A 14248-nucleotide genomic window follows, 5' to 3' on the forward strand; every position below is an offset into this window, starting at 1 on the left:
GAGGGGATACCTAAAGGTGGGATTCTCAAAATAACATGATGTTTTATATAGGATCAGGTGCAATGTTTCTAGTCAAGACAACCAATTTGATGGCTGTGTGCCATATTGCTCCATGCTAGAATAGTATGTAGAAGGTTGCACAGGTTGCACTGCTTATAATGGTTTTGGAGACAGCACATTAAAACTTACTATACATTAAAGATTGTTCATTAATAATACTTACTTTATTGCGAATCTCTTTGTGAAACATAGCGTACATCATGGCACCTTTATGAAAGCACACAGGAGACCTTTCCTCCAAAGGCTTCTGAAAATCTCCACATCTAATAGGATCAGTAGAGAAAAAGCAGGGAGAGCTGCAGGCCAGGTCATGGTGTATGACCTTAGTCTTAGTGTACAGACGTGCCAGATGTCTCAGGTAAGTGAATTCATGGCTGGAGACATTTTCAGTGCTGTAGGGCAGCTAAATATGCACAAGGGACACTTGTCTAGTCCACTTGTGATATTTTTGGGACAGTCTTACCTAAATGTTGGCAATTAAAGCTATTGGTACGTACAAGGAGCCTTGACATGCCATGCTGCAGCAGGCAAGAATAAGGCAAAGTAAATATCAAATAAAAATTCAGTCTAGCGAGCATGGGCCCCCTCCTCATTCCTTTTCCTCCCCGGCAGTGTCCTCACTCCCTCCTCCTAAAGAACATGCTGACACCTCACTGATTTGTTTTTATCTCTGCCTGAATGTCACACGGCACAGGTCAATGCTCAGGGGCCGGTGTCCTTCTGCCTGCCTTCAGTCACCCCATCACTGACTACCTTCCCTATGCTGCCTATGGTAATCCATCCCCTCTGTCTTTTTTCACTATCATTATGTCCTCTTCTCGCTGCAGTGTATCAGATTCTGTCTATGGCCTGACACAAACACAATGTAGACATTTACAATGCCTTCCCATGCATATCAATACCTCCTGCTTTCATTAGGTGCATATTTAACCCATTCAAAGAGGCTCTAAGTCAGGGCTGTTGTACCTTTGGTCAGTAAAGATGTTGCACAAGGTTTAACAGCTGATGGATGTGCCTTTCTTCTACCTTGTCCTTGTCTGCCTTGCTTGTCATTGTCAAACCCCTTCGACAGAATTAACAAAGTACGCTGTGTAGAATGACCGGCTAGCAAACAGATTGTGAAAAGTGCAAGCCCTTTAAGATGATAAAAGTGCTGCGGGGTGCTTTATTTACACATAAGTGGTGCTATTCAAGGACAAATGTGAACCATTTCTTGAATTTTCTGCAGGTATTGTAAAGAAAAAGAAATGACATACCATATCTAATGTACTGAGTTGTTTTGAATATCTACTGCATTTGACTCTCCATTACTTCACTGACGATGTCTCGCATTCCATTCTAAGAAAAGAAGAAATTATAGGTGTTTGACCCAGATAGGAAAAAAATAAAAATAAAACAAGGAAATAGTAAGTTTCAAAAAACGTAAAAACATTTCTGCTAGTTGTATGAAGAGAAAAGCTAGAATAGGAAAAAAAAAAAGATAATAGCTGAGAATTCTACTAATACCTCTATGACTACTATCCCAATGGATGATCACTGACAATACTGATTCAGGATTTGGACTAAAGGGATTTGAGCTTTGGGGAATCAATGTAGCTCTGGATCATCTGTACGTATAAATATGTACAAGGATATTAAAAATAATTAGCATATGGATTACTCATTTCAAGGCCTTTACAATGGAAAAAGGATTCTTTAAATGTGGCAAAAAAAAATTAAATAATCAATATGTGATAGATTCTTTACAGTTACAGTAATGGAATGCACTGTTTAGGGATACTGAGGGACATTTATCAATGTTTGCTTATGTATTCTTTTTTTTAGTAATTTTTCCTTACTTTTTTTTTGCTTATGTGTGACTTATTTATCAACTGGTTTCAGCCTGTTGATAATTTTCTTTCACGTAAACAATTTTTTCTTTTTTACTTTGGTAGTAGCTTTTTCTTCTCCATGTTTGAGCTGGAGTAAATTTAGTCAATTTTTTTTGCGCAGTTGCGACTGTCGCAGTTAATAAATACCTGACTACCCGTAGTCCATTTTAAAATTATTACTACGTAGTTAATTTTTGGAAAACTTGCTTTTCTCGCTTTCCAGTCAAAATGTTGCACGAAAAATCACGTAGACGCAGTTGCGACAATTTTGTGACATTTATAGTAAAGAAAACATGACTAAACCCGTTGATAAATGTCCATAACTGTGACAAAAATTTTCAAGAATCATCTACTGCTATTACTTTTTATACAGATAATAATAATACTAATAATAGCAATAACAATATTCTTTACAAGTTTTACATCTCCATGGTCTATAGGTACAAACTGCATAGCATCTCAGGCCTGCCCTACTAATATAGACACATCAAGACCGCTCCTAATGTACAACAAACACATAATGTTAACCTGTAACAACTCTGTAATACTAAATTGTATGACGGCTACCGCACCTACCATAATATATTCCAGCTCTTACCATGAGAATCACGCTTTCTTGCCAAGCCACTTATTTAGAAAATGTTGTCCTTATCAAAAATGATAATAATAATAAATACATTTAACTTAGTATGTAAGAAGAACCTAACAGTATCCTGCACACTTCTAGATTATGAACTTGATGCTCCTACATGGAGAGAACCAGAGGACCAGGCTTCAGAATATACGTGGGCGCTCATAAACACATTTAACTTACCGTATTTTTCTTTCCATAAGACGCACCTGACCATAAGACGCACCTAGGTTTTAGAGGAGGAGAACAAGAAAAAAATATTTTGAACCAAAACCCCCTTGTGGCCAGCAGGACTCCCCCTTGTGGCCAGCAGAATCCCCCTTGTGGCCAACAGGACCCCCCTTGTAGCAAACAGCACCCTCCCTTGTAAACAGCAGGACCCCCCTTGTGGCCAGCAGGACCCCCCTTGTAGCCAGCAGAACCCCCCTTGTAAACAGCAGGACCCCCCTTGTGGCCAGCAGGAACCCCCTTGTAGTCAGCAAAACCCCCCTTCTAAACAGCAGGACCCCCCTTGTGGCCAGCAGGACCCCCCCTTGTAGTTGCTTACCGGTACTTATCACTGCTGCTGCCCTGTTCTGCCATCCACATAATGGAGTCTATGGAGGAGCATGTGACACACACGTCACTCTGCTTCCTCTGTAGCGTTACGCTGGGCGCAGGGGAGGAGCTGGAGTGATGTGTGTGTCACATGCTCCTCCATAAGACTCCGTTATGCGGACAGGAGAACGGGACAGCGGCAGTAAAGTGGATGGCAGAACGGGGCAGTGGCAGCGGCATGAATCAGAGAATGGGGCAGCGTAGCACTTCGCCGTACAGACCCAGGAGCAGGTAAGCTTAGCAGCCTCCCCTCTGCAGCCTTCACTGCACTTCGGCACACACACATTCACTCCATTAGACACACAGACATTTCCTTCCCACTTTTTGGGGAGAAAAATTGCGTCTTATGGAGCGAAAAATACGGTAGCTTACATGGTGTGCTTTTTCCCTAAATAATCAACCAGATTCAGTTTAAACCTATAACATAGTAACTTAAAATAATATGTTTAGACACTCATGTTAATAACGTATTTTAACAGTGGTTAAATATAGAGGTAGACCCTAAAAGTGTCTAATAGATAGACTCTTAATTTTACCCCTAAAATAATCTGTTTCTTGGCTGTTTGGTGTGTCACTGGAGCACTTGTCCTAATGATGGTGACCCCCACACTTCAGGTACCTGACCCTACCCTGCTTAGGGACAATTGAGTAGTAAGGGAAAGATTGGTATAGCAGCTAGTATGACAATGGCCAGTGGGATCAGTTGGCTAAAAAGCTAACGGTCCAAGCTTGAACTTCAGATGGTTAGTTTCAGTTGAAGCAGTTAAAATAGCATCATTCACATGGCTAAAATTAGAAAAATTAAGGATCGCATTATCTCAGGGTAGCCCAATGTATTTGTGGTACACTAATTGTTGGGAAAAAGCAGTGCATGGATGGTCTTTGTCACTTTTGCAGACTTTCTTTCATGTCAATTTTTTTGCTACACCTAAAAATGGGATAACTTTTTGACTGCTTTTAAAAAGCCTCTGCTTCTTCACTTTCAAGGTGCAAAATCTTGTGCAACTCAAACAAACTGGTAATTTTTAGACTGCTTGGAAAAATAAATAGCAACTTCTGCTACCTTTGTGTGCATATAAACACCAGTAGGCATCTGCCACCAAAATGGGTACTTTTGAGGCCTTTTTTTAAATGATTAAAATAAAAAATCCAATTCAGTAGTAACATCCATTTACCGATAGTCATAGATGTATAGATGTTGGTGGTACTTTGATATTAACTTTGTTCCAAACATCTCAAAGATACCTAAAAAAAAAACCTCATAGGTGAACTTGTGTAATACAGGGCAAAACAAGGAACTAAACTTTTAAAATGTTTGTTAACATCTACTGCTGTTGCCTGTACTATGTAATGTTTCATGAAAACCCTACCAAGAAATGCTGACTATTTCATACATCCGTATTTTACCAAAGATGGGCTGCAAAATGAGACACTTTCTTCTGGCAATAAAGGGATATAGGGCAAGGGACTCTTGGGGGTATTTATTATTGTCTTTAGACCTGTTTTTGTGTGTAGATGTGTCTCTATTTAGGTGCAGCACTGCACCTCAGGCAATTTTTTGCACCTTTTCGATTTACACAATTTTTTTTTTTTTTTTTAAGTGTGTACAGACCAGCTGTTGAGGTTAGTCTTATGCAGTGGTAATGAATTTATCAACTGAGACTTTTTGTGAAAAGGCACAAAAAAAGGCATAAAGCCACTGAAAAGTTGTTAAAGGGTACATCTCATCAAAACATTTTTTGATATATTATAGATTAATGTATGCAGAATAACTTTACAATTGCATGTTATAAAAATATATGCTTCTTTCTATTTAATTTTCCACTTTGAAGAAATGACCACTAGGGGTCTCCCTACCAGTCCTGGCAGCAAGCATTTCAGACTCATGCTGGAGTCTTAAACACTATGAGCTGCCAGTCTGCTTTGTTCACAAAGGAGAACACTCAGAGCTGCCAGCCTGCTTTGTTCACAGCCTGTTTGGCTGTGAACAAAGCAGGCTGGCAGCTCTGAGTGTTTAGGACTCCAGCATGAGTCAGAAATGCTTGCTGACAGGACTGATCGGGAAAAATCCAATAGAAAGAAGCATATTTTTCATTAACATGCTATTGGAAAGTTATTCAACATTCATTAATCTAAAATATATCAAAAGTTTATTTGATGAGAGGTACCCTTTAACTACATCAGCTCAGACTTAGCTTAGCTTTTTGGTTTATGTGAAGAGTGAAATTTCTGAAAATGTGTACCTGCACAAAATGTATGAAATGCCCTGCGACCATTTAATAAATATGGCAAAAAAGTTTCTAAAAAATTAACTACATCACACATATCTTAGTAAATGCCCCCTCTGTCTCTATGGAATCCATATGCCCTAATAAGGCATGTGAAAAGGGTTTGTTCATACTCCACTGCAATAATTTAACATTAATATATGTTTCCAGTTAATGTATTAAAAATAAATAAATACAAAAAAGTCACTATGCATACAATAATAGAAATAAGCTGGAGACACAATGGCAGTTTATTATGCAGTGTCAGATGTTGTTTCGGTGCTTTTTTTTTTTTTTTTTTCTTTTTTAGACAAAACCAGAAGTTGATGGCTTTCTTTTTCAACTCCTGGGTTTGGATTAAAATAATAAAAAAAAAAAAAAAAAGTGCAACTGGTAATTAGCAACCTGCTAGTATCTTAGCTGATATATAAATATAGTAGCTAAAAGGTAGTTGCAGCATTGCCTTTTGTTTATATCAAGTTAAACATATTTTTAAAAGATTTTTTGGTAATTTTCCAATGTTCTATTTTACTTTACTATCGAAAGTATAAAATATGTCTGATATAGTGCAGTTTTTATTCTGGCCATTAAGCCTAATAAAGGGCTGACATTTTCTGTTCTGTAAAGAAAACCTTTCAGTAGTCTTCTTATCACCACAAAAAGGATTACAATGAAAATAAATGCCAGTAGATAGATAAGATTGGATCAGACCATTCATAATAAGTGATGGTCAAAACTCACCCTCTTGCCTTTCCTGCACAATAATATCTGCACAGGTTACAGAGCATGCCTAGAAAACGCTCCTACAGAAATGAATAGGGTCATCTTCAGTCTGTTCATGCGGCTTGCTGTAATATATATCTCTAAATTCTGTTTAAAGCAACTCAAGCTGGCTGTGTGGTGAGCCACGGTGAATGGTGGGACCACGGGGTGTAGCGGTGTAGTTGTATGGGGCAAGATGGTATTAACTCCAGGGGCAAGGTGTTATTAACCCCTAATGTTTGTGAAATGAGAGTCCACGACCAGGTTAGGGTTTAACCCCTTAAGGACCAAGCCCATTTTAACCTTAAGAACCAGGCCAATTTTATTTTAGCATTTTCATTTTTTCCTCCTCGCCTTCTAAAACCCATAACTCTTTTATATTTCCATCTACAGACCCATATAAGGGCTTGTTTTTTGCGTGATCAATTGTAATTTGTAATGAAACCTCTCATTTTACCATAAAATATACGGCAAACCCCAAAAATATTTTTTTAGGGAGGGAATTTAAATGAAAAACACAATTTAGCAAATTTTGGAGGGTTTCGTTTTCACACTGTACACTTTACAGTAAAAATGACATGTGTTCTTTATTCTGTGGGTCAATATGATTAAAATGATACCCATGGCTAGATACTTTTATATTTTTGTACCGCTTAAAAAAAATCTAAAACTTTTTGTACAAAATCAATAATCTAAAATCGCCCTATTTTGACCACCTATAACTTTTTCATTTTTCCGTATAAAGGGCGGTATGAGGGCTAATTTTTTTGCCGTCATCTGTACTTTTTATCGATATCACATTTGCCTATAAAAAACTTTTAGATAATTTTTTTAGTAATTCTTTTTGGAATAAAATGGGACAAAAAAAAGCAGCATTTTTGAACTTTTTTTTTTTACGTTTACGCCGTTCACTGTACGGGATCATTAACATTTTATTTTGATAGTTCAGGCATTTACACATGCGGCGATATATGATATATGTTTTTTTTTACGTTTTTTGGGGGTAAAATGGGAAAACCAGACAATTTTCATTTTTATTGGGGGAGGGGATTTTTCACTTTTTTTTTTTACTATTTATTTTTACATTTTTCAATTTTTTTTTTTTTTACAATTTTCATGTCCCTATAGGGGACTATCTATAGCAATCATTTGATTGCTTATACTGTTCAGTGCTATGCATAGGACAAAGCACTGATCAGTTTTATCGGCTATCTTCTGCTCTGGTCTGCTCGATCTCAGACTAGAGCAGGAGATTCTGGGAGGCGGACAGAGGCTGGTGAGGGGACCTCTGTCCGCCATTACAGATGATCGGATCGCCGTGGCAGCGCTGTGGGCGATCCGATCATCCATTTTAACTTGTGCACTTCTGCAGATGCCGTGATCTGTACTGATCATGGCATCTGAGGGGTTAATGGCGGACATCCGCACGATTGCGGATGTCAGCCATTACCGGGGGGTCCCCGGCTGCTGATAGCAGCCGGAACCTGCCGTGTATGACACAAGCACCGATCCGATGCTAGCGGTCATACACAGGACAGAAATGTACGTCCTGGTGCGCGAAGTACCGCCAAACTTGGACATACATTTACGTCTGTGGTTGTCAAGGGGTTAATGGAGGCTCTACTGAGGTCAGACAGTTGTTGTAGTTTTTACAGCTAGGCCAGGATCACAGAGAGGTGGCCAGGAACACAGAAGGACCTCGCAGCTTGCTGGGATTAGTAATAGACTTATGCTATTCTTATAGTTGAATTGTGATATTGGTAGATATAATAATCCAATGCTTAGCCATAAGAAACTTACTGATCTATAAGAGTAAGCTCACATTACGTAATTCCCGTGGAATTTTGCGGGCGGAATTCCACGGCTGAAATTACGCGCGGTGAACTTTAACATCAGTGGGAATGGGTCCTCTGCGAGACCCGTTCACAATGAGCAATTTCAGCTGCGGACAATTCTGCCGCGAAAATTTTTCCTCTCAAAGAAAGAACATGTTCATTCTTTGAGCGGAATTACGCGAGCACTGCATAGCCGTCAATGTTGACGCGCAGTGCCGCACAGTTATAACGCCTCCGCCAGCTGCCAGGGTTAATCTCCCCTTGCTGAATTTCCGTGAGCGGAGATTCAGCGTCCAATGCTCAGTGTGAACGTACCCTAACTTTACTTCAAGTTGACTACGTTGTAAATAAATTTGATATATACATTTAAACGGTTCATAACTTTGTTTAGTTGATTTGCACGTGCAGCAAACATCTTTGTTGTTTGAGACTATCATTTCCAGTACTGCAGTCTGTTTATTAAATTCCATGCCAAGCCTGACATTGTTTATTCATGGTATATGGTTACAGTTTGTCTTCCTAAGTGATTTCACCATCTGGTTGAATATGAGGGACTGTAATTCAACACCGGACTCATATACACGTGATCCACATAATAGTGTTCATGCACATGATAATGCTTTTATCTCAGCGTAATGCACGGACTGACCTACAGGTCCACAGTACACACCATGTGCAGGATTTGTGAGACGTCATAATCTTCCATAACTCTCTAATACACAAGTGTAATTTACACCTGAATTATACCTATTTGTTGCAGTCATAACACAGAGATTATATTAGTCTATAGGGCAGTGGTCTCCAAACTGTGGATCTCCAGATATTGCAAAACTTCAATTCCCAGTTAGTAGTTTTGCAACATTTGGAGGCTCACAGTAGAGATGAGCGAACTTACAGTAAATTCGATTTATCACGAACTTCTCGGCTCGGCAGGAAAGAGTCTCCTAGGACTGTATCCACCTTTTCCAGCCCACGGGAGCACCTGAAAGCTGAACTAATTTATGCAGGATAAGTCATCAACTGCTGAGCCGAGAAGTTTGTGACAAATCGAATTTACTGTGAGTTCGCTCATCTCTATTTCTTAGTTTTTTAATTTAAAAAAAATGAGTGATCCAGAATCACACTGGTGATATAAGAAAGTGCAGAAGCAGGATCTACAAGCCATGGGAATAACAAACATACAAATATTGCATACTCATGGGGGGGGGGGTATTTATCAAAGAATTTATGTGTTTTTTTTCACGTAACTTTGGCGCAATACTTTCGCGCAGTGTCTTTTTGCGCCAAAGTTTGGCGCATCTTCTCCACTATCATTTTTACAACTTTCCCAAAATCACACGGTCCTGTGTGTGATTTTATCTTTAGTCAGTAAGTCATCATTTGCGCCAATCGATATTTGGCGCAATTTTGGCACAAATCACGTTTCTTTTGGAGCAAATCCCCTCCAAGAAATTTTGCACATGGAAAACACACTTATCAATGTCAGAAAATGTAAAGGCGTCAAAATACATAAAAAAAATTTTTTTGTGAAAGTAGCGACGCCTCCAGGGCTGCTCAATACTATCCTGCGACATAGTTGTCTCTGAGGAACCTTCACCCTCCGTTGAGCCAGCATTGGATATAGCCACACAGGTTCAGGAAAGGTAAGCACTAAAGCAGTGGTCTCCAACCTGCAGACCTCCAGATGTTGCAAAACTACAACTTCCAGCATGCCCGGACAGCCAACGGCTGTCCGGGCATGCTGGGAATTGTAGTTTTGCAACATCTGGAGGTCCGTAGGTTGAAGACCACTGCACTAAAGTAACAAAAAAAAAAAAAAAAAAAAACTACCCAAGTTGAAAATAAAATCCATTTCACATGGTTACTATAAACCCCACAAAAGAAAATAACTCATGTCTCTTGCTGATATACTGCAGGAGGGACTCCAAAATGGCTGCTCTACAGGGTAAAATACGCGTCCTCTGTGGTGGTAAGTTCTGTGTAAGGGTACGTTCCCACACGGCGTATTTGCTGCGTATTTGCTGCTGCGTATTTTATTTTTCCCTGTTGAAGTCAATGGGTAGGAAAATACGCAGCACCAAATACGCAGCAAATACGCAGCAAAATACGCCATGTGGGAATGCACCCTAAAAGGCGCTGTGAACAGCTGATTTCAACATTTGAGCCAAAATTACTAACAACTTGCACCAAATGATAAATTTGGCGCATGTCCACGAAAACCAAAGTGAAAAAAAAAGGGTAAAAAGAAACGGTCAACAGGCAAAATTGATAAATACCCCCCATGGTGTGTCTACAATCGGGATGCCTCCTTTGCCATTTATTGCCCCGTTGCTAGGACGCACTCTTCTACAGGTTTTTGATAAATCTCTCCAATTGTGTTTTTGGACTTTGAAAAAGCATTTGATACTATGCCCCAGATATGCCTTATGGGTAAATTGAGGTTTATAGGTTTAGATAGTTTAGTTTATAACTGGATTAAAAAACTAGCTTAAGGAACGCAACAAGAGAGTGGTGGCCAATGATTTCTACTCTGATTGGTTCAGTACTGGTCTCACATTTGTTTAACTTATTTTTTAAGGATATAGAGAATCTGTTTATTTCTTTGTAGATGACGCCAAGTTGACTTGGACACTATGGGGGAGATTTATCAAAACGTGTGTAGAAAGAGAGTGGTGCAGTTGCCCATAGCAACCAATCAGATCGCTTCTTTAATTTTTCACAGGCCTTTTCAAAAATGAAAGAAGCGATCTGATTGGTTGCTATGGGCAACTCAGCAACTTTTCCTCTGGACAGGTTTTGAAAAATATACCCCTATGAGTGTCTGGGCATCCACTTTGCAAATGAGGGCTTCCTCTGGTACATGGGCAATGTCCTAAGGCTGGGTCTCCACTGAGTTTTTTGCAGTGTTTTTTTTTTCCAAAAAAACATCACAAAAAACTCCAGAAAAACTGCCCTGCGTTCTTGGCTTTTTTTCTGACTTTTTTTTCTTGCGTTTGAGGCTTTATGTGGAAATAGCTTTTTTTTTGCACTTTGGCGTTTTTTGGTACCCTTTGTTGGGTACCAAAAAAAAAAAGGATGCTGTAGGGATGTAAAAAAAAAGTATGTTTTTAATAATGTGTTTAATAAAGTGTATTTGTGTTTTTTTTTACTTTTTAACCTTAATTTTTTACATTTTTAGGTAGTACTACTACTCCCATCATGGAACACACTGTTCCATGATAGGAGTAGTAGTACTTTGACTCACTGTCAGATCGCCCAGCTGTCACATTTGTCAGCCGCGGCGATCCTCCTGTGTACTGTATAGGCTGTCCGCTCTTCTCTGGTCCCCTGTACTGCCGTATATTTACTAATATTCATATTTCCCGCTGAGATGTGATTGGCCAGAGGGTTCTAGCCAATCACAAATGTCTGGGAAATATGAATATTAGGACATATACGGCAGGGACCATAGAAGAGCGGCCGGCCGGCTGCATCTATACTTTATACAGGATGATCACAGCTGATGTCTAGAGTGACATCAGCTGTGATCATTTCTACTACTACTCCCAACATGGAGCACACTGTGCTCCATGATGGAAGCTGTAGTACTTTTACAGATCGCAACAGACAGCCGGGGCAATCTGACAGTGAGTCAAAGTACTACTACTCCTATCATGGAACAGTGTGGTCCATGCTGGGAGTAGTAGTACTACCTAAAAATGAATAAAAAAGTTAAAGACACTCACATACACTATATTTTTATAATTGTCGGATACATTTTAGTGCCCTGCCCGCCCAAATAAATTGCTTACTGTTTCAAAATTAAATAAAATTTCTTTATAAAAAAAATATACATTTCGTTAGATACAATTTTTTCTAACACTAATGTATATTTTTTATAATTTATTTTTATGTTACCCTATGACATTTTAATTAAAAAGGTATCTCCCTCACTTTTTTGGCTTGCTAAAGTCCAAAAAAGATTAAAAACCGCCTGCAAAAACGCCAAAGTTAAAACCCACATAGCGTTTTTCTTTGCGTTTTTTCACTCCCATAGACTTCTATGGGGGAAAGACGAAACTTTTTTGCGAAAAAAAACGCCAGACCCTCAGCAAGCAGACATTTTTTTAATCCAGCGTTTTTGACCAAAATCACTAAAAAACGCCAAAAGGATGAAAAAAACGCCAAGTGGATAAGGGTTTCTGCAGTTTCCTATAGACTTACAGCTAACACCTGGCCACAGCGTTTTTTCGCAAAAAAAAACACCATGCAGCAAAATGGGCGTTTTTAACAGAGTTTTTGCGAAAAATTACTCAGTGGAGACCCGGCCTAATGGTGTAGGAAGGCTGGGTGGACATCTTCTACAAGTTTGTTAATTATCTGAATTCCAATAATGACCCTCATTTGGATTTTTACTAGTGTTAAAAGTTGTTTCAAACTTGCAGGATTTCAATCTATTTATTATGAGGATTTGCAGATTTACTAGTCGGGAATATTTTCTGACCAGGTTTTTCTTGGTGGAAATTTCTAGACATTTACATTTACAGGATTTTCTGTGAATTCAATAGTAAATAGGTGCCGCGTGCATTTCTTTACTGATTTTATTTAGTTTTTTTGCTTATGGGTGACCTACTAGACATGGCCCTATACATTTATTTCTGGATTTCACTGTGAGTTACTAGTATATTGGGGTTAGCAGCAGTCACATATGAATGAGCAGCTTTTAAGTGGAGGTTTTGTTATGTTCATGTTAGCACTTTTAATCTTATTTATTTAGGTTTTATGCCATAGGTCTGCATTTCTTATAGTTTTAGCTGTGTTTCAGACAATTTAATGGATATTTTATCCTCCATAGGCAGATTCTTACCGGTAATGGAGAGAAATGCTTCAAATCATTTAGTAAAGAGGTGAAGCAGGTACTGTAGTTATCTGTGTTTAGAAAACTATTCACAACCAAGACTACACTGAATATATGCATTCTATTTATCTCGAACACTCATTTCTCACATTCCTCTCCAGCCTGTAATTCTCGTTGTCCTCATTTATCACACATTGCCTTAATGCATCAATTTGTTTCTTACCTTGTGTTACTTCACATCAAGTTTCAACACTCTCTGGCCTTTTGTCTGTTTCAATTCCCTCTAAGTATAGGACCTCATGTTTTGTGTCACATATATTTACAGTTCAACCAATACATAAATCTTTTATTTCGAATTTCTTCTAGGATACCGACAGGTATTTGCACTACACACAAACTTTTATTTTGTACTTATTAGGCTAGGTTTCCACTTGTATATTTTTTTTTGTGGCAAAAAACGCCAAAAAAAAAACACCCATTCTGCCGCATTTTTGTGAAAAAATGCTGTAGCTAGATGTTAGCTGCAAGTCAATAAGGAACTGAAAAATGCCATATCCAATTGGCGTTTTTTAGTTTAGCATTTTTTTTTTTAATCATTTTGGCCTTTTTCTGCTATGTTAGGCTCCTTGCCAGTTTTTCAAAAAATTACCTTTTGTTAAGACTTTGATGTTTTTTCTGGAAAATCTTGGCGTTTTCCTCCAATAGAAGTCTATGGGCGTGAAAAAACGCCAAGAAAAAAGCCATGTGGGTTTTAACTTTGGCATTTTTGCAGGCTGTTTTTATAATTTTTTTTGGACTTTAGCAATCCAAAAAAGTGATGAAGATACCTTTTTTATAAAAATTTTGCAGGGTACCATTAAAAAATAAAAAAGATACAGTAGTGATGAATGAAAATACGAGGAACCCTATGTGTTTTTTTTTCCATAAATAAATAAAAAAACGAATAGGGTTCCCCGTATTTTTATTCCCAGCCAGATACCAACCAATCAGCAACAGTCTGACGTTACCAGGGTGGGCGAGGGCTATTATTACTGGCCCTCCCCAGCCTAAATAACACCAGCCTGTTACCGTCTAGGCCCAGTAGCATCATTTTTGATGCTCCGGGCCTGTGGCGGTGGGTACCGGGGTAATAATTGGGGGTAAGCGCTAGCTGTTTTTCGGCTAACGCTAAGCCCCGGCTTAGTAATGGATCCTGTCTATTAGACAGCCTCCACTACTAAGCCTGAAAATTCAATAAAAAAAAATAACACATTGGAAAGATAATTTTATAAAAAAAAACACTCCCCCACAGCCCTCGTTAACCATTTTATTAAAAGAAAAAAATCCAGTTCATCCGCCATAATCCATTGAATACGCTGTAATCCTCTGCATACACAGATCTGAAACGA

The 14248-nt window shown here is 38.7% G+C and overlaps 2 long non-coding RNA genes across 2 annotated transcripts in view; one reads left to right on the plus strand and one right to left on the minus strand.

Annotated features, from left to right (window-relative positions):
• Positions 1-1345: 1345 nt before the first annotated feature.
• Positions 1346-3844, minus strand: LOC130369437 (uncharacterized). Its single transcript, XR_008892749.1, has 4 exons — positions 3696-3844; positions 2746-2788; positions 1567-1667; positions 1346-1398 (listed from the first exon to the last, which is right to left on the minus strand). It is a non-coding gene; the product is annotated as an uncharacterized LOC130369437 (long non-coding RNA).
• LOC130369438 (uncharacterized) overlaps positions 3254-14248 on the plus strand; it is a 175285-nt gene continuing 164290 nt past the window's right edge. The window contains exon 1 of the long non-coding RNA XR_008892753.1: positions 3254-3390. This is a non-coding gene — a long non-coding RNA (uncharacterized LOC130369438). The remainder of the gene's footprint in view (positions 3391-14248) is intronic.

The sequence above is a fragment of the Hyla sarda genome, chromosome 4 (assembly GCF_029499605.1).
Source record: "Hyla sarda isolate aHylSar1 chromosome 4, aHylSar1.hap1, whole genome shotgun sequence".
NCBI lineage: Eukaryota > Metazoa > Chordata > Amphibia > Anura > Hylidae > Hyla > Hyla sarda.